The sequence below is a fragment of the Lepus europaeus genome, chromosome 9 (genome assembly GCF_033115175.1).
Source record: "Lepus europaeus isolate LE1 chromosome 9, mLepTim1.pri, whole genome shotgun sequence".
Taxonomy (NCBI): domain Eukaryota; kingdom Metazoa; phylum Chordata; class Mammalia; order Lagomorpha; family Leporidae; genus Lepus; species Lepus europaeus.
This window is the reverse complement of record NC_084835.1, coordinates 3,231,653-3,252,428: the sequence shown is the minus strand read 5'-3', so window position 1 is coordinate 3,252,428 and position 20,776 is coordinate 3,231,653. Positions and strand designations below refer to the sequence as shown.

General features: G+C 56.9%; 1 protein-coding gene across 1 annotated transcript in view; it reads right to left on the bottom strand.

Moving 5' to 3' along the window:
- Nucleotides 1-20,776, bottom strand: part of ITPR1 (inositol 1,4,5-trisphosphate receptor type 1) — a 296,007-nt gene that overhangs the window by 251,470 nt on the left and 23,761 nt on the right. The gene's annotated exons all lie outside the window — the stretch shown is intronic.

The window sequence follows — 20,776 nt, the reverse complement described above, 5'->3', positions numbered from 1 at the left end:
AGATTATTCACCACTCTCAAGGCAGAGCCACAAAGCAGATGAGGCTTCAAGCACAGATCTGCCGGCAGACGTCTGGGTACTGAAGGCAGGGCACCACCTGCAGCCAGCAGTCAGAGGTCTGAGTTGGGGTAGGCGCAAGCCAGCCAGGATACCCACCAGGAGCTGACTCCTAGCCTCCAGCCACAGGCCTACCTGTGCCTAGAATTATTTGGGCCAAGTTACATAACCTAGGAGGTCAACTTCCATTGGCCAAGAAAATGGGTATAATGTAGCAAGCGCACAAAGCTGAAATGAGGAAAAGCTGGTGAGAATGGAGCTGCAAGAGCTAAGGGTGTGCACTCCCAGGCAGAGGCAGTGCAGGGCTGAGGGCGTGCACACTCCCAGGCAGAGGAGTGCAAGGCTGAGGGCGTGCACACTCCCAGGCAGAGGAGTGCAGGGCTGAGGGCGTGCACACTCCCAGGCAGAGGCAGCGCAGGGCTGAGGGTGTACGTGTTCACAGTCTGAGCAGTGCAGGGCTGAGGGTGTACGTGTTCGCGGTCTGAGCAGTGCAGGGCTGAGGGTGTACGTGTTCACGGTCTGAGCAGTGCAGGGCTGAGGGTGTACGTGTTCACGGTCTGAGCAGTGCAGGGCTGAGGGTGTACGTGTTCACGGTCTGAGCAGTGCAGGGCTGAGGGTGTACGTGTTCACAGTCTGAGCAGTGCAGGGCTGAGGGTGTACGTGTCCACGGTCTGAGCAGTGCAGGGCTGAGGGTGTTCGTGTTCACGCTCTGAGCAGTGCAGGGCAGAGGGTGTACGTGTTCACGGTCTGAGCAGTGCAGGGCTGAGGGTGTACGTGTTCACGCTCTGAGCAGTGCAGGGCTGAGGGTGTACGTGTTCACGGTCAGAGCAGTGCAGGGCTGAGGGTGTACGTGTTCACGGTCTGAGCAGTGCAGGGCTGAGGGTGTACGTGTTCACGCTCTGAGCAGTGCAGGGCTGAGGGTGTACGTGTTCACAGTCTGAGCAGTGCAGGGCTGAGGGTGTATGTGTTCAGGGTCAGAGCAGTGCAGGGCTGAGGGTGCATGCTCACGGGCTGTAGCAGTGCATGGCTGAGGGTGTACGTGTTCACGGTCAGAGCAGTGCAGGGCTGAGGGTGTACGTGTTCACGGTCAGAGCAGTGCAGGGCTGAGGGTGTACGTGTTCACAGTCTGAGCAGTGCAGGGCTGAGGGTGTACGTGTTCACGGTCAGAGCAGTGCAGGGCTGAGGGTGCATGCTCACGGGCTGCAGCACTCCTTGGAACATTCCTGCGCCCTCCGCCCCGTCCTCCCCAGGAGAAGAATGCTCCTTTCTGACCAGAGGAGGAAGAGAGGGCAGGAAACACTGAGGCAGTGGTGATCATGCACGCCCACAGCTCACCGGGCCGTGCTCCTCACAGTCCACGTTCCCTTTCACCCCCACACCCTTCCAGGCTGTGTGGTTTCCAAGTAACATGAGCCAATCCAGACAGTAAATCCTTTACTCCAGAGCACACTGTAGCCAGGATCTGAACTCAAAACAGGGGCTTCCAGAGGGACACTCGTAAGTCACATGGAACCTCCACCCCCACACCAGACACAAAGAAGGAAAGAAGGAAAGGGTTTCAGGAGTAAAAGGACTCGCGCCCCCCCCCCACACCCACAGCCCAAGGATGCACAGGATGGGCCACGGTGTGGAAAGAAAACCAGATCTCTGTGCTTACTGTGGCGCTCGCTCTCTCCTTTTGAGGCTGACAGTTACTCAACAAACTGTCCTGGACACCCCAAGTGCTCCCGGGTGTAAACAGCTGTTCCAATGAGAGCCGGGCAGAGGACGGAGCAGCACTCTGACAGCGCTGTCACCTGGGCGACAGAGCAAGCCTTTGCTAAGTGACCCAGAGGGGCAGCTGGGGCACTGCAAACACAGGGCAGACACCACCGCGGGGGCCGCACTCCCCGGAGCAAGACCACCAACCACAGAAAGCGGCCATTTTTATGGTAATGTTCCTGCTGTGACCGACAGTCCCAGTCCTATGTGGCCATGATGGACGCTGCAGGCAGTGGACACGTCTGGTCGCCTGCACACACTTTTCACGTGTGACTTCAACAGTGACACACCTGCTCCATCACACGGACAGGCAGTACAGACACTACTGGGAGACGCCAGTGGTCTTCAAGGACCAAGACCCTGGCAGATGGAAGCAAACCACACCCGCCCTCCCAGAATGGCACCAACAGCCCAATTCAGAAACCTGTCGCCCACCCACCCCACTTCCGACACCTCGCTCCCTCGGACACAGGCTCAGAACCTCACTCTCCAAACGCAGCGTGGGTAGGGTATTAAGCACCAAACACAGCTTTGACCACTGAAGTGACAACAAACTGCGGGGTGCACAGAGCTAACTGCTTGCTGCCATGTACAAAGCAAAGGAAAGACAGGAGGGCTCCCTGTGTTGCCCTCACCCCTTACCCTTCATCATGAAAGCAAACAATGCACAGAGCCACTGCAGCCATTCTGTAAGCACGAGGTAACACAAACACGAAGGAAAAGCAGTTACTCTGACGATGCAAAGCAAAACCAAGCCCGACGGCACCCACCTCCGGATTTCTAACTCACCAGTGTCCTCATGTTTGTCTCTGTGCAACAGTGAAGTGCACGAACCCCCAGGAGCCCTGCTCCCTGTCACTCAGAAAATGCGCGGCCAGCGCCGCGGCTCACTAGGCTAATCCTCCGCCTTGCGGCGCCGGCACACCGTGTTCTAGTCCCGGTCGGGGCACCAATCCTGTCCTGGTTGCCCCTCTTCCAGGCCAGCTCTCTGCTGTGGCCAGGGAGTGCAGTGGAGGATGGCCCAAGTGCTTGGGCCCTGCACCCACATGGGAGACCAGGAGAAGCATCTGGCTCCTGCCATCGGATCAGTGTGGTGCGCCGGCCGCAGCGCGCCAACCGCGGCGGCCATTGGAGGGTGAACCAACGGCAAAGGAAGACCTTTCTCTCTGTCTCTCTCTCACTGTCCACTCTGCCTGTCAAAAAAAAAAAAAAGAAAAGAAAAGAAAATGCGCGCAGTCAGACAAAAAGCTGCAGGCAACTCCCTTCCACTCCTGTGGCTGACAGCCCACGCACCCGAATGATCAGCACAGGAGGCACAGGAAGGTGAGAATGGCATCACAGCTTGACAGCAACGCGGCCAGGGTGGTCAGCTGGCGAGGAACCCAGAGACAGCGGCAGGGACGCGGGCCACAGCGCGGGCTGAGTCAGCCCTACGGCCGCCATGCACCTGCAGAACAACGGCTCAGGCAGCCGAGATCCCACCTCTGGAGAGGGGAGAGCTGTGCCCTACCCCAGGTAACCGACCCTCCTCCCAGGAGGTTCACACCTGCAATGCACCCACTATGAGGAGGAGGAGGGTGTGGTACTAAACATCCTGACTCCAGCACTGGGCGCCACACAGAAAACCCTCAGCACGGCGTGACCACAGGGCCCGTGCCCCAGCTGTCACTGTGAGGAGTCTTGGAGGAGACCCCCAAAACTCATGTACAAAACAAAGTAACAAACAGAACCCCTGGCTTAACGCCGTCCTGAGCCAGCAGCCTGTCAGGCAAGGGAGCAGAACAAATACTTCGCAGGAGGACCCTAACTTCACCTGGGTTACCAAGAACCCCACAGGTGCAGCTCCAAACCCACAGGCTGCCAGGCCCCAGCGTGGCACTCACAGGGAGACGGCACCCTATACCCAGACGCCGCAGGGGAGGAGGACAGAGGGGGACCTGAAGCCATTTCACCTACTCAAATTTTTACAGACAACATGTTTTCTTAAAGACTTATTTACTTATGTGAAAGGCAGACTCAGAGACAGAGAAGGGGGTGAAATATCTTCCATGCGCTGACTCACTCCTCAAATGGCCACGATGGCCAGGACCGGGCCAGGCCGAAGCCAGGAGTCTGCAACTCCGTCTGGGTCTCCCATGTGGACGGCAGAGACCCAGGCCTCTGCTGCTTCCCCAGGGAGCTGGATCAGAAGCAGAGCAGGGGCCGGCACTGTGCTGTAGTAGGTTAATCCTCCACCTGTGGCACCCGCATCCCATATGGACGCCGGTTCTAGTCCTGGCTGCTCCTCTTCTGATCCAGCTCTCTGCTGTGGCCTGGGAAAGCAGCAGAAGATGGCCCAAGTCCTTGGGCCCCTGCACCTGCGTGGGAGACCTAGAAGAGGCTCCTGGTTCCTGGCTTCAGATCGGCATAGCTCTGGCCACTGGGGCCATCTGAGGAGTGAACCAGCCGAGGGAAGACCTCTCTCTCTCTCTCTACCTCTCCTCTCTCTGTGTAACTCTGACTTTCAAATAAATAAAATAAAACTTAGGAAAAAAAAGCAGCAGAGCAGCAGGGACTCAGGTGCTCACACAGGATGCAGGCAGGCAGGTTCAACCTGCTGCTCCCCAGCACCAGTTTTTCAAAACTGACCGAAGAAAACAAAATCCTACTAACACCCACATTCCAATTAAAACACACACTAACATGAACACAGCCAAAGGGTCTTCCAAATGCCCGCGGAAAATGAGTATTATGCAAAAACTATGCAAAGATTTCTAAAACTTTTTGGACCAAAATAAACTTATCTTTTAACTCCATTTCCCACAAACTTTTTTGAAGCGGCCTCGGAGGGAGGGAGGGTGACAGGAATTCCAATGCTATGGGAGAGAATAAGGACAGCAACTAACTCCACGCTTTATTAAGTGCTCACACTGCAGTACCTGGGGCAATTGCTGTAACACAGCGTGACCTCCAAGTCAGCAGGGGGCAGGATCAGAAGTGGCCACACATGTCAGTGGACCACACATCTCCATTCACAGGTAAACGTGCTCAGCACGGTTTTTTAAAAATTTGGTTATCAGGGCCAGTGCTGTGGCACAGCAGGTAAAGCCACCACCTACAGTGCCAGCAACCCACATGGGCACTGGTTTGAGTCCCACCAGCTCCACTTCCAATCCAGCTCCCTGCTAATGGGCCTGGGAAAGCAGTGGAGGGTGGTCTCAGGCCTTGGACCCCGGCACCCACGGGGGAGAGATCCAGAAGAAGCTCCTGGCTCCCGGCTTCAGATCCACCCAGCTCCGACCACTGTGGTCATTCAGGGAGTAAACCAGCAAATGGAAGGTCGGTCTCTCTCTCTCTCTACCTCTTCCTCTGCCTCTCAGTAACTCTGCCTTTCAAACAAATGAATAAATTCTTTTTTAAAAAATCTGTTATGAACAATTTATGAATGTCTAAAACAGAAGAACAGGTAATTTTTTTTATCTTAAAAACACTTTTCTATGTCAAAGGCAGAAGGACCAAGAGGGAGAGAAACGGAAGGAGATCTTTCACCACGAGTTCACTTTCCAGTGGTTGCAGTCAGAGCTGGGTTGGGCCAAAGCCAGAAGCCTGGAGCTCCACACAGGTCTCCCACGTGAGTGGCAGGGGCTCAGGGACTTGGACCATCTCTACCTCCCTGCCAGGTGTATTTGCAAGGAGCTGCGTAGGAAGTGGAGCAGCTGGGACTCGGACCAAAGCTGATTTGGGATGCCAACACCACAAGCAGTGGCTTAACCCGCTGTGCCACAACACCAGACCCAATTTAAAATATTATACCATTAACTAAATCTTTGTGGGTATGTTAATATTAGACAAAGCAGACTTTAAGACATAAAACACTGTTAGAGATAAAAGTGTTCCTTATAAAATAATAAAACTCACCTCACGCACAGTTCTGGTGAGTCCTAACACACGTATAAATTCACACAACTACCACCATTACCAGGGTCTAGAAGCTTCACAACCCAAAACACTAGCAGTGGAAAACTTCAGCAAGTGCTTCCAACAACTGATCAACAGAAGCACAAAAAAGCTCAGGAACTCATGTGAGGACGCTGCACCCCGGGCTGGGACACGCGTGTTCCCGTGACCACCAGGCGACGCGCAGAAGCCGATCACACAGACTGCAGAGCAAGCCCGTGGGGTCTGCAGGCCCCCTCCAGCACAAGCCGACACGTATCCGAGCAGTACGAACGAACTACAAACTCTGCACACAATTCAGAGAACTAAAAACATAGCCGTGTAACTCACGAGCACAGCACATGATAATCAATACAAGCAAACGATCAGAACCGGCGAGGACAAACGCCACGACACACCAGCATGTGTGGCACGCAGCTAGAGCCGCGTTTAGGGGCATTTACAGTTTAGGACGCTTAATTAACATCACCATGCCAGAAGACAGAGGTTTCGAAGTTAGTTATCCAACAATAAATCCTTTTTTAAAAATAGAAGAAATAATTTTTTAAAAGGGCAGAAATTAATGAACTTCAAAAGTTATACAAAGGCATCGTTGTCACGATACACCAGGCTAAGCCGCTGCCTATGACACCAGCATCCCATTTGAGCACCAGTTCTCGTCCCAGCTGCTCCCCTTCCGACCCAGCTGCCTGCTATGGGCCTGGGAAGCAGTAGAGGACGGCCCAACTGCTTGGGCCCTGCACCCAAGCTGGGGATCCGGATGGGGCTGACCTGGCCCAGCCTCAGCAGTTGCAGCCATGTGAGGAGTAAACTAGTGAGTGGAAGATTTCTCTGTGTCTCCCCTTCTCTCTAACTCCTTCAAATGAATAAATAAATCTTAAAAAAACTAACATGCAACAGGAAAAACATCAATAAAGAAATGTGTTTCTTGGCCGGCGCCGTGGCTTAACAGGCTAATCCTCCGCCTTGCGGTGCCGCCACACCGGGTTCTAGTCCCGGTCAGGACACCGGATTCTATCCCGGTTGCCCCTCTTCCAGGCCAGCTCTCTGCTATGGCCCGGGAAGGCAGTGGAGGATGGCCCAAGTCCTTGGGTCCTGCACCCGCATGGGAGACCAGGAGAAGCACCTGGCTCCTGGCTGCAGATCAGCGCGATGCGCCGGCTGCAGCGGCCATTGGAGGGTGAACCAACGGCAAAAAGGAAGACCTTTCTCTCTCTCTCTCTCACTATCCACTCTGCCTGTCAAAAAAAAAAAAAAAAAAAGAAATGTGTTTCTTTGAAATGACTAATAAGCAAACAAGAAAGATGTTATCAGTACTCACCCAGAAAAACAAGTACACAAACGTGTAACTCTAGCTAGACACAGCATTGCTGTGTCCTCATTCTGTGACTGATGACCAAAACCACGGTGGCCTCGGCAGTGCCACGTACCGCTCCACGGCACGGCAGTCGGAATGTAACGCACAGCCAGGCTGCGTGCTCTCTGGAGCCTCCGGGGAAATCCATTCCTTGACCGCTACAGCTCAGCGTGTTCCCGGCTCATGGCCACCTCACTCCCAGCCCCAGGTCTCCTGGCTACTGCTGCCCTCCCAGCAGGCCCTGTGCCGGAAGCAGCACACCTTCTGAAGAACTGGGGACCTTCCCCCGACTCTCACCTCCACAGTCTCTCTTTCCTTCTCAGGTTCTGGGACAAGGGTGCAGACTTCTCTGGGGAGCCATCACAGCCACTTCAGGGACGTGGGGTCACACAGAGGGTGCGGAGGGTGAGGGTATCCTTATAGGAAACAGAACTGACAAAAGGGGCCCTGAAGACACAGCCCCAAGGGAACGAATGCACAGTTAGCCGTGCACAGCGTTTTGCCATTGAGAAACAGGGCTCTGCACTGTTGTACAGGCTCTCCCAGGGAAAGAGCAAACACCTCAGGAATCATCTTCAACACACAGCTTAACCGCACCAGCAAAACCAGGCAAGAAAGCAAAGCTGAGAGAGACGACGGGAGGGCACACGGCGGGTGCGCCAGCTCCAGGGCACGCGCCTGTCCCTCCTGGAGCGGCTGCAGCAGCCCCGCCCTCCGTGGAACCCCACTGCTGGGTGGGGACTGCGGGAAACAAGAAAAGGCCCTCTGCCTACGCGAGCCCACTCCAGCCATCACCCTCATCGAGAGCTCTGACGAGCTCCCTTCCACCACGCAACCAGACACACACGGCCTCAGACAGGTGCTAAGCACCACAGCCTCCGTGCACGCAGAGGAAGTCCTTCCCAGGGCGCGTGGTCCCTCCCCAGCAGGCTCTCTGCTGCATTCTTCTCCAGGTATGACCATCATGAACTCAACCTATTTGGGCACAGGGAGCTGACGGAACAGCGAGCGAGTGGCAGGCAGAGCGCAGAGGCAGGCCTGGGCTTCCACATTCCCCAGAACAATCCACAAAGCAGTTCTCAGTCACCTCCCTCCCAAGATGGCAAATTCCTTAGGGGCAGGGACCGTGGCCGCCCGTTCAGGTGCCGTGACCTTGCGAATCGTCAAGATGCCAGCTCAATCCAGGCTGTGTTTCCAGGAGCCTTGCCAAGGACATATTTTCCATCGCTACTTACTAGAAACAAGCAAAATTACCTTGAGGTAAAACTTAAAAGCTGAAATTGTAAAAAAAAAAAAAAAAAAAAAAAGGAATCGACAACATTTATCAACATTTATCAATACACAAAGATCCAACAATGCAAGTTCAAGAAAACCCAAAAATCCTGGAAGCCACCTCACCGCCACACCAGTACCATAGTTCTCCAAGGCGACCAGGAAGAGTGGGTGCCATTTGGAGCTACTGGGGCCAAGATGCGAATGGCAGGAGCTCTTGGTAAGAGGGTAGAAGAGACGCCAGACGGAACACTGCCCAGGGCTCAATGGGCTGTGCGAGCGGGAAGCAGAACACAGCTGCACCCAAGACGGGCTGTGGCTCCATGTATCACACATGAAGCTACAAAGGAACAGCAGTCCACACGCGAGCAGAAACACCTGGACGGCAGCCAGAAATCACTCCTTCACACCAAACCGACCGCGAGATCACCAGCCAGGGAACCCTGGCCCGGCACGGTTTCACATCAGACCCTGTAGAATGGCCACACATGACCTGTGCCCTGCTCCGCTCCCTCCGCACGCTGAATAAACCCATTCCTTGCGGATCTGAAAATAAAATCTGTGCTAGGAAAGAACCAGTCACATCCTCCCCGCCTGCGAGGGAGCAGAGGCTGCGGCCCGGGGGCTCGCCTCCGCCCCCGACCAGGCCACGGGACCACATTTCCTGGCCCTCTGAGAGCCTGCGGAATATTTAATTAAATGCTCTGCTCCTCCTGGTTTATGTAGTAGAGAACACTAATTTTAGAAAGCCGATTAGCTGGTTCTTTCTAACTGTGTGTTATTGTGGCTAAGGTCAGAGTTTCAGTGAAACTATGGCAACAAAACCGCAGTATTCTGCGCCGAGGGGACCGGCTGACGGCTAACTGCGGCCAGCTTGGCCCGTCTCCTACCTTGACCCCAAGGGCCACCTGCGTGGCAAGGGCTCAGGGGGAGGGGACCTCAGCCACAGACCCCCGTGAGCAGCAGTCTGAGCGAGCTTCCGTGCAAGTGTCACCACTGATCACATTTTTAGACACATGTAATTTTAGCAGCGGCAAACATCCAGAAAACTCAGAAACACCCAAATTGGAACTCAAATGTACCCGGAAAAATACCAGACGGAAGGCAGAGAGAGGACTTATGAATCTCAGAAAGGGAGGAACCGCACGACGGCTCAAGCTGCAGTTTCTCTCGCACTGACCCGCGGCCAAGGCTTCCTCGAGGAAAACCCACCAGTGCTGGCCACACGGGGACCCCTGCTGCACACCTGCGGCCACGCTCCTCACGTCACCCCCGGGCAAGGCCAAGAGCACACGTGTCACCGAGAGCCATGCTGGCCTCTCGCCCTGGCTCCTGGGCCAGCACCATGGAAGCAGCCGTCCCCACACCCTGCAGCCAGGCCAGCGGGGCCGCCCTGCACACTGACGGGTGGGATCTACCCGGGACTGGAAACTGTGCGCGGGGTGGGAGGGGCAGCTCTGGGGAAGGAGCATATGGCGACACCTTCCTCCTGTCTGTCAAGAGTCCCTGGAATCCCCGCTGTTTGGAGTAAGATAAACACCACTTCCTCTCCGAGCTGACTCTGTAACTCCATCCAGAAGGCAGGATTACCGCCTGAGCAAGTGTCCCCTCAGCACCGAGCTCTGACCGAGGCCGTCCCAAGGACACCAGGGCCACAGTCGCAGGCCTTCAGGAAAGCCAAGTCTGGCCGCCTGCACACGCCTGTGTGGACACCATGGCTGAACTTCCCCACCGAGCCACCGAGTCCGAACCTGGCAAGAGGCGTCCTGAGGCCGCTGGCTGCAGAATCGGTCACAACAGCCACGGCCGACCGTGCGCCCGGGCCCATGCGGTGCCTGCGTGCTGAGTGAAGCCCCCACTCCACCCTCCGCACCACTCTCTACCACAGCCACCGGGCACAGGCACCAAGGCTCACAGAGGCCCGGGGACCTGCCCTGGCCACACAGTGAGAACTGGTGGGGCAGGGACCTGAACCCACACTCAACTCCAGCCGGTGCTCCCGACCACCGGTTCCACTGCCCCCCGTGCACCTCAGACTCAGGCACTTGGCACGGTGCCCGGCACTCTTGCATCCCATAGCACAGTGCCTGGATACAAACCCCGGCTAGGCTCTGATTCCACCCTCCTGCTCCTATGTATCCTGGGAGGCGAGGCAGCAGGTGAGGGCTCCATCACTCAGGTCCCTGCCGCCGCTGTGGCAAACCCACACTGGACCCCTGGCTCTGGCTTCAGCCTGGCCCCACTATGACTGATGCGGGCAGCTGGGGAGTGAGTGAGCTGATGGAACACCTCTCTGTGTCTCTCTCCTCTCAGCCTCTCAAATACACTGTAAAAATAAAGTTGGAAAACCTGCTTCAGCAGGATCGCAGCTTGGAAAGGCCTTTGCTTTTTCCAGCCGTCCACCTCTGCAAAGCTTCACAAACTCCCCCTTCCCAGGACTCCGCCCCGTCCCCCACCCCCACCCTGCTGGCCTGAACCAGCGGGCTTCCTGCGCTCCTCCGGCGCGGCGCGGTCTGCAGTCTCCCCAGCTGCTGCTGGCCCAGCGCTCCTGGCCAGAGGCTCCACAGGAAGCCGAGGCGAGCGGAACAGCTGGGTCCGGCGGTGGGAAAACACCCACACCGCCGGCCGAGAGGGACCGCGCCCCACCCTGTCCCAGCGCATTGAGTTCCCTGTCCCGAGTTGCCGAGAGATGGGCAGCCCAGGGGGGCTGGGGGCCACTGAGGCCCGAGAACCAGGCTTCTGCTGGGCACTTACAGAACCAAGTGACTCCGACCCGCGACCCTGTCCCTGGGCACTTGGACCCACTGGCCTCGCTCTCTGCTGCTCCAGGCTCAGAACCCAGGGTGACGACATCTGTCAGAGGCTCCCAGGAGCTGAGTGGCCCACAAGCGCAGAGGCCAGGGCCCACCCACACCCACTGCAGCACCGTGACGCTTCCCACGCAGGTGTGAGTTCCAGAAGCAACGCCTTGCAGGTCTCTTTTCACCCGGTCCGCAAACGGAAACACCCACTCCGGGCACAGCCTCGGGGACCCCAACCTCGCAGTTAAGAGAGAGGCCAACATCAAAATGAGAGCTGAACAGCAAAAGGCTCAACCCAAACGTCAGCACACGGTTCAGCGGCATGGAAGACGGGCCAGACCCTCCGTGCAGTGCTTCCCGGGCTCGAGTCATGCCATCCTCAGTGAAACCCCATGGGGCACACACAGTCTCCCACCTTCAGAGGAGGACACAGAGCCATCGCAAGGTTCAACAATTCACCATGGTGACAGGCCAGAGAAAGCAGGGCTGACAGTCACGCTCCTGGCATCTCCTTTCCAAGTCCACACTGGGAGAAGGGCAGCCAACCACCCCCAGCGTGGACTCCTGAGCTCACAAGGAGTGGGCATGAGAAGGACAGGGTCCAGAGAAGGTGGTGGAGCATCAGACACAAGCGAGAGGCCAAAGGCCCTGCCAGACAGTCAGGAGCAAGCAGACCCCTCACGCAGAGCTCAGACCGTGGAGTGGGGACTGAAGACAGGGCACGAGGTGAGTTGAGGCGGATGTGCAGGTCCTGGGAGCCCTCTGAGTCCACTGCTTCTTAGCCTAAGTGCACCAGGGAACCGCAGAGGACATCCGCAGAGCTGCGCCGATTCCTCTCACCAATTCCACAAGGAGGCACAGAGGAGCAACAGCAGGAATGCCCCCGTCCCGCATTGCAATGGCTGGTTGAAATCCCAGCTTCCAATCCAGTGTCCCATTCATGCACCTGGGAGGCAGCAGGTGGCAGACCAAGCACTTGGGTCCCTGCCACCCATGAGGGAGACATGGATGGACTTCCCAGCTCCTGGCCTCAACCTGGCACAGCCCTGGCTACTGAGGGCATGTGGGGAGTGAACCAGCAGACGGAAGCTGAGTCCGGCTCTCCCTCTCCTGCTGTGGCACTCTGCCTTGCAAATCAATAATACATAAATCTTTCCTAAAAACGCTAAGGTGCAGCTGCACAGCATGGACTGGAACTCCGGATTCAGACAGCGTCTGATCTTCCAGATGGGGGTTCTGATCCCAGGACCTCCTGCTGCCTGAGGATCCCCCGGTCAGGGCGCGCCACTTCCACCACGGAGGCCGAGCGGGCGGTGAGGCCGCAGCTGAGTCCACATGGCAAAGAGGAAAGTGACTAAGAAACCCGGTAACTCTGTCAAGGACGGTCCTTTCACAGGCAGCCGAGAGCAGGAGTTGAGAGGAGGATTCATGGTGTCGAGCCTGGCTCTGCTCTTCCAGCTCTGTCTTCTGGGACCAACAACCCGCATCTCGTACGCAGATTACGAGGCACCTGCCTCCTGAGGTTTGTGAGGATTAAATGATGTGCACCAAGGAAGCCACATAAATCCAATCAGCAGACGACCTACTGCCCGTAAGCACTGAACAAGGTAGTCATGGTTACCTGCATCTGTAGACAGCGCATCACTCATCACACAGGGTAATGGGACACACAGCGAAGTTTCTCTGATCACTGGCCCAGACAGCAGCCTCCAAGAGCAGCTGGACACCAGGTGTGCCCACCCCACTGTGACACAGCACCGCTCTGCGACCCCAGGCAATGTCCACAATCTCTCTGCTTCCCTCATTTATCAAATGAGGAAGACAGAGAATCACCCTCGGAGCAAGGGATCCTCACACAACTCATCGGTGCTCAGAAGGCAGCATGGTAAACTGCCTGCCCCAAACCACTGCACGCTGGCGTCAGGGGCCCAGACGGCACGGTGACGGCACGGTGATGGCACAGCCCAGCTGGCTGCTGGCGTCCCCGAATCTGTGTCGCTCTCAGCAGAGGAAGCCATGGTGGCCAGGCTGGGCGGACAAGAAGGCACGTGTGCTTCCTGCACGGGAGGCATCTTCCGCAAACCGATCAGAAAGGGATTCTCCCCGAGCCACGGAATCTTAAGGACAGTGGAGGGGCCGGCACTGTGGCATGGTGGGTAAAGCGCCGCCTGCAGTGCCGGCACCCCATATGGGTGCCGACTTGAGGTCCAGCCACTCCACTTCCAATCCAGCTCTCTGCCATGGCCTGGGAAAGCAGAAGATGGTCCAAGTGCATGGGCCCCTGACCTGCCTGGGAGACCCGGAAGAAACTCCCGATTCCTGGCTTCAGATCGGCGCAGCTCCAGCCATTGTGGCCACCTAGGGAGGGAACTAGCGGATGGAAGACCTCTCTCTGCCTCCGCCTCTCTGTAACTCTGCCTTTCAAACAAATAAATCTTCAAAAAAATATTATAAGGGCAGTGGACATCAGCAGGGCTCTGGGGTCTATTTCCATGAGTGCATGAGCTGTCCAAGTAGCAAGGGCTCCCTGGGCCTAAGGGACCCCATTTCCCACCTCAAAGCAAAGGAGGATCCCGGTGAGGGACGCCCGCGTGAGTGGCAGTGGCACCGTCCCCAGGGAAGACATGACACACAAAGAGGCCCCTGTGTCGCCTGGAAACAGATTTAAATGACAGTGTTGTTCCCTTTATATGGAGTCTGTTCGTGCAAGACTGAGGTAAGCTAGGAAATCTGAAATGAAGATTACTTACACTAATCTTTTGATTAAATTTGGATTGGTTTTGTGAATTCCGAACAACCTGCAAAGGCTCTCCTATGAGGCAGCTGTATGCATGTACAAACCCATCCCAGCGCCTTCAGGCATGCACTGGACAGATGCCTTAAACAGGCTGACTTTCCTGACTTAACTCGACAGCCAGAAAGCTGGTCCCCTACCCACCATGGATTAGAATCCGAGGAACAGAGTAACTTACACCCCACCCTATGCACAAGAGCATCCATAACACAGGAGCTCATTCCCCCAATGACTTCCCCAAAGAGAAAAATAAGAAATACTGTTGCTTAGCAACAACTTAAACACTCTGCAGTCCAACAGGGCGCTTTGAGAGAAAGCTAAGCCACTGAGTGTGCTGCGGCCACCAAGGTGACCCCTACTGACCCAAGAGCAGCTTGTGTCCACAATGGCCTCGGGGCAAGGCCTGGTGCGTCCATCACTCGTCTGATCTTGACAGAGACCAGAACCCCCAGGACACAGGAACCCACTTCTGGGCTGGTTGCACAGGGCTCCAGAACTCAACGCCCTCCACACAACGTGGACCCGGTGTCTGCCACTGCGCACAAGGCTGCGCCTGGAAGGGATCCTGGGAATCACCGCACCGGGAGTGCACGGAGATGAAACGACCCCCCTGCGCCACGACACTCGGCCATCCCGACTCTCTACAGGGACCCATCCTGAGCCACGACACTCGGGCCATCCCGACTCTACAGGGACCCATCCTGCGCCACCACACTCGGGCCATCCCGACTCTCTACAGGGACCCATCCTGCGCCACGACACTCGGCCATCCCGACTCTCTACAGGGACCCATCCTGCGCCACGACACTCGGCCATCCCGACTCTCTACAGGGGACCCATCCTGCGCCACGCCACTCGGCCATCCTGACTCTACAGGGACCCATCCTGCGCCACGACACTCGGCCATCCCGACTCTCTACAGGGACCCTTCCTGCGCCACGCCACTCGGCCATCCCGACTCTACAGGGACCCATCCTGCGCCACGACACTCGGCCATCCCGACTCTCTACAGGGACCCATCCTGTGTCACGACACTTGGCCATCCCGACTCTCTACAGGGGACCCATCCTGCGCCACGACACTCGGCCATCCTGACTCTACAGGGACCCATCCTGCGCCACCACACTCGGGCCATCCCGACTCTACAGGGGACCCATCCTGCGCCACGACACACGGGCCATCCCGACTCTACAGGGACCCATCCTACACCACGACACTCGGCCATCCCGACTCTACAGGGACCCATCCTGCACCACGACACTCGGCCATCCCGACTCTACAGGGACCCATCCTGCGCCACGACACTCGGCCATCCCGACTCTACAGGGACCCATCCTGTGCCACGACACTCGGCCATCCTGACTCTACAGGGACCCATCCTGCGCCACGACACTCGGCCATCCTGACTCTACAGGGACCCATCCTGTGCCACGACACTCGGCCATCCCGACTCTCTACAAGGACCCATCCTGCGCCACGACACTCGGCCATCCCGACTCTCTACAGGGACCCATCCTGCGCCACGACACTCGGCCATCCCGACTCTCTACAGGGACCCATCCTGCGCCACGCCACTCGGCCATCCCGACTCTACAGGGACCCATCCTGCGCCACGACACTCGGCCATCCCGACTCTACAGGGGACCCATCCTGCGCCACGACACTCGGCCATCCCGACTCTCTACAAGGCACACACTACGGCAGTGAGTTCTTCAGCCAACACCTCACCCTGCAAGTGCCCCCAGATGGTTTCACTGCCAGGCTGCACCCCCACTTCCACCCCAAACAGGACTCGGGCCATGCTGTAGGTAATATACCAGGACAGGACACAGGCGATGCTGTAACACACCACTGATCCTACTGCTGGTCCTGGCAATGCCTTAAAAATGCACCAAAAGTGCCCGTACTCCATCCTCCCCCTTGCCTTCGTCTGGGTTTAGTGGTCCTAAGGCTAGGCAGAACCCTGCAGACAGCAGCCTACCCTCAGCTGCAGACCATGCAGGGGACACAAGGCCACAGGGCGCAGCGGGAAAGCACTGGACCCAGCTTGGGAGGCTCTGGTCTGACCCTACCCCTCCCACGTCAGTGGTGCTGAGCCAGCTCCAATCCTGACCCCTAAATGGCGTCAGGTGTAACAGGTGTGACCCTGCAGGTGCATAACTGGACAGGAAGGTAATCATGACCAACAAAGTTGTCTATTTCAAAACAGCTAGCCGGGGGGCCAGCGCTGTGGCATGGCAGGTAAAAACCACTGCCTGCAGTGCCGGCATCCCATGTGGGCACCAGCTTGAGTCCAAGCTGCTCCACTTCCGATCCAGCTCTCTGCTGTGGCCTGGGAAAGCAGCGGAAGATGGCCCAAGTGCGTGGGCCCCTGCACCCATGTGGGAGACCTGGAGAAAGCTCCTGGCTCCTGGCTTTGGATCAGCACCATTCTGGCCATTGTGGCCATTTGGGGAGTTAACCCACATCCACTGTCTTCACAGAGCTTACAGTCTACTGGAAAACATAAAGTACTACACAACAAGTGTTGAAAAACCATGACAGCCATGTGCCCTGGTGTGAGGTGCTACCACGTGCGGTGGCAAAGGCCACCAGCCAATGCATCCGGCACACCAGCACCAACACGGCGCACCACGCTCTGCTACCTGCAGTGGACAGCACCAGACTCTCAACTGGCTCCCCACAAGGCTTAGCTGTGCACGCCTACAAGAGCATCTGCCCCTCTCCCCTGCAGACGACGGAAGGCTGGCACACACTGGGTGCCAACAAGCGCGTGTGCAATCCATCATCTTCCTACCAGGTGGGCAAGCGACCCAAGTCTCAGCGCCTCCGTGTGCTCACCTGCAGGACAGGAGCGCCTACACCTCGCAGGGGGGTCACACACCTGGAGGACCTGTGCACCGTGGGCAACGTTCTGCACCCGGTCAGCGCCCGGGCATGGCCGGCACTCACTATCTGGAAGGCAGGTGTGCTTCTCCGAGAAGCCCGAGGTCTCCTACAGCACGCAGTCTGTAGTTAGCACATCCTGTTCATCACCAAGGCCAGCAGCAGGTGGACAGCAGGGCCTCGGGACAGGCTTCTGGCCTAGCAGTCAGGCTGCCCGCCTCCCACATCAGCGGGCCCCAGGTAGATCCCGAGCTCAGGCCCCTGACTCCACTTTCCCTGCCTACACGCACCCTGGGAGGCAGCAGGTGACAGCTCCTCTGGTAGAGTCCCTGGCACCTACATGGGAGACACCTGGTCTGAGTTTCAGGCTCCCAGCTTCCGCCTAACTCAGCCTTGGCCACTGCGGAACCTTCCCTCCCTCCCTCCCTATGAAATTAAAAACAAAAACAAAAAAACACCCCTAATATGTTAGCTCAGACTGGACTGCTGGGCTAGCCTGCTGCTGTCCGACTTCCCCCCACCCCGCCCAACTCGCACCAAGCGCTCGGGGACGTGGAAAGGTGTCCAACTCATCTCCCCGGCCCCAGCTTCTCCCCACTGCCAACGGTGATTCTCCTTTCAAACAACGTTCTTCTGAAACTAACACCAGGGTTTCAGCAAGCACTAGGCTCTTCGCACGGCCCCAGGAGGTGAGAACTATGACCATCTCCCGTTCCGCAGATGGGAGAACCAGTGTCTGCAGACAGCAGGCAAAACACAGGGGTCACACACCTGAGAATGAGCGGAACTTGGGTCTGCACCAGGAATCCTGCCGGTAACCACCAGGGCAGCAGAGTTCACGAAATGAAAAGCCCAAGGGCGAAGCCACAGGGAACCTCAGAAACACGGCTTTGGCTTCCCGCTTACTGAGACCGGCTCAGCAAAGCTCTCAATACAGGAAGTAACTTGGCAAGGACACAGGGAAGCCACAGCAAGTGGGACGGGCTCAAGATCCTCGGATAAGGGCTCCTTCCGCTGCTATTAACCTCCAGGGCGCAAACCCCACCAGGAAAGGGCCCCACAGCCCCGCACGCTTCTACCCGGAGAGGCAGCAGGGCCTGCCAGGCTGTTCTCTCTCTTCCTTTTAGAAAAAAAAACCCCTTTACCGTGTGCTGCAGCACAGCGGAGGATGCCTTGGAGGAGGCCTAAGTGCTTGCTGCCCGCCCTCACAGAGGCAGAGGCCCGAGGACCCCCGGTCCACGCCAGGAGGCCCTGGGCTGGCCCACGGCGGAGCTGAGCAGGTCCTGACCCACATTCACAAAGCCAGCCCAGAGCTTGCTCTCTGAGCCAGATTTTCCCGCCACTACAAAGCAGCTCAGCCCCAGAAAGCTCTGGGTTTAACTCACGGATAAAGGCAGTCAATAAATCAAGTACTGTCCTGCGACCAGCGACAGCCTCTATCAGATGGTCGGTCGCTGTTCTCCCAAACCCGTCCCACGAGAGCAGCCGCCAGATACACTTCCCAGCACAAGGCGCTTTCAGCCCAGTGTCAGGAGAACTCGCATCCCTTCCTGCTGCTCCCCTGCTGGGATCCCACTGATCTGCTCGCTCTAACCCTGCCTTCACGCGGCCACCGCGGATGGACCTGGAGGACACAGAGAGACTGTGTGCGGTCACTCACACATGGCATCTATAAAAGCCTTATTCACAGAAGCGGAGAGAACGGAGGTCGCAGGAGTAACCAGGGGCTGGGGTGGGGAGGTGGGGCGACTTCAGCTAGGAGGAACAAACCGGGGAGCCGCTGCACAACGTGGTGACCGTCAGAACAGGTTCTTTATAAAGAGGTAAGTATATGAGGTAATAATTACATTAGTTAGCTCAATGTAGCCACTCCAGAAATGTTTAAATATTTTTAGTAAAGATTCATTTATTTATTCACAAGGCAGAGTGACAGAGGGAGAGACAAAGAGATCTTTCATCCTCTCGTTTATTCCCCAAACAGCCCCAACAGCCTGGGCAGCCCCGAGCCAGGAGCCAGAGGTTCCAACGGGGTCTCCCACCTGACAGGGACCCCAGTAGCTGAGCCATCACCTGCTACTCCCCAGGCGCATTAACAGAGAGCCGGATGGGAGTGGAGCAGCTAGAACTCACATCCACACTCCAACAGGGAACGCAGGCACCCAAGCAGCAGGCTATCCTGCTCATAAGTACTTCAAAACCTCATGTTACTCGCGGGTACTTAAAAAAGTTTATGGAAATTGTAAAGGTGCATTTATTATGGTATGATTATTATGGTATGGTATTTATTATGGCAAAAACAACCAAACCCATGCAGATAAGGGGTCTTCTGGAAGTTCGTGGAAAATCTGTATTATGAAACTACTACCTATGGATTTCCAAGTATTTTTGCAACAGAACACACGACGCTTCTGAAGCCCCATGCGTGTGCATCACAGGCGTGTACGCATCACAGGTTCATGCAGTGCAGCGCTCTGAAGTCGCTCCCTCTTTCATCCCCAGGTCCCACAGCCCAAGTGCAAGAGCTCCCAGGGACCCAAGCAATGCGGCCGACCCCGATCCCTTCCTGAGGTCCTCACGGCAAAGCCACGCCCGAATCAGCAGGCCCAGGCTGTGAGCAGGGGCCCTTAACCCCGGCTGCACCAAAGAATCACCTGGGAGCCGTCAAAGCCCACGGCGATGAGGAAACCAGAGCTCCCGAGGGTGCAACTCTGCATCTGAGGCTTGCAAAGTTGTCCAGGCGATTTCCCTGGGCAGCCGAAGTCACAGGTCACGGTGGCCACCCTGCCCATAGCCGCCATAGGACCATACACAAGGCACTGGCCATGCGGTCTGTCACTCCCCCGCGGGTGGAGAGAACCCCCGAGCACACGGAGCAGCCTCCTGAACACAGCCAATGCACCTGTCCCTTTTCACATCCAGGGTGGGGCAACTCCGCGAGTGACCGGGTCACGCTCACTAGATCCGCCCCTCCACTTCTGCCGCGGTCCAGACTGCTCAGGAAGGAGACGCGGGGAGGCCCTGAGTAGAGAAGGCGCCAGCTGCCTCTGGCTGCCGGCACTCCAGACCACACCACCCCCGCTGCGAACGGCCAGCCCACCTCAGGTGAAAACGTCAACCGTCTGGGGTCAGCTGTCTGACACCTTCTACTAGGTTCTCACTTCTTAAAAGCTTTTATTCAACAGGGTTCTAAGTCATTAAACAACAAGAATGTGGCGCTCCAACGACATAATCTGGAAATTGCCGACATAATCTGGAAATTGCCGACCTAATCTGGAAATTGCCGGCTCTGAGCCCTTAGGGAGTGAAGCAGTCAAACGCCTAAGCCAGTGGGTTCTGAACCCGGCCTGCTGGTAGCAGACACCGGGAGGCCAGGCGCCAACCTCCACAGGTGTTCGTAGTGGCGCCCTTAGCACTTACTAAATTCAGAACCTTTCCCAGATGATTTTAATTTGTGCCAAGAGCTGAGACCCTCACTGGAACAAAAACGCAGAAGCAAGGTGTTCAGCATCGCGGACGCCAACTCCATTCCCAGCACCTCCTGTGATAAACCCGGCTGTCTGAGGCGGAAGACACCCGACACAGGAGACTCGGGAGCCAGTCGGTGGCCGTGGGGGGCCGCCCGCCCCGTGTCTGTTGCACCAAGAGCACCTCCTCCCGGCTGCCGGCTCAGAGCACAGCAGCAGCGGCTCGGACAGCGAGAACAGCGGGGATGGCCGCCGCTCCTCCTGCTGGCTCCGTAAATCCTCTTTGTTCGGGGACACCTGGGCAGTGCCGGGCGTCTCCCTGAATGAGCACCTGCCACAGGCACGCTAGCACAGGTGATCCCAATCTCAACACTGACCTGATGCATCTTCCAAGTCAGAGGGCATCAAAACCACACAGAAGGAAAGTAAAGAAACCTGGAATTATTCA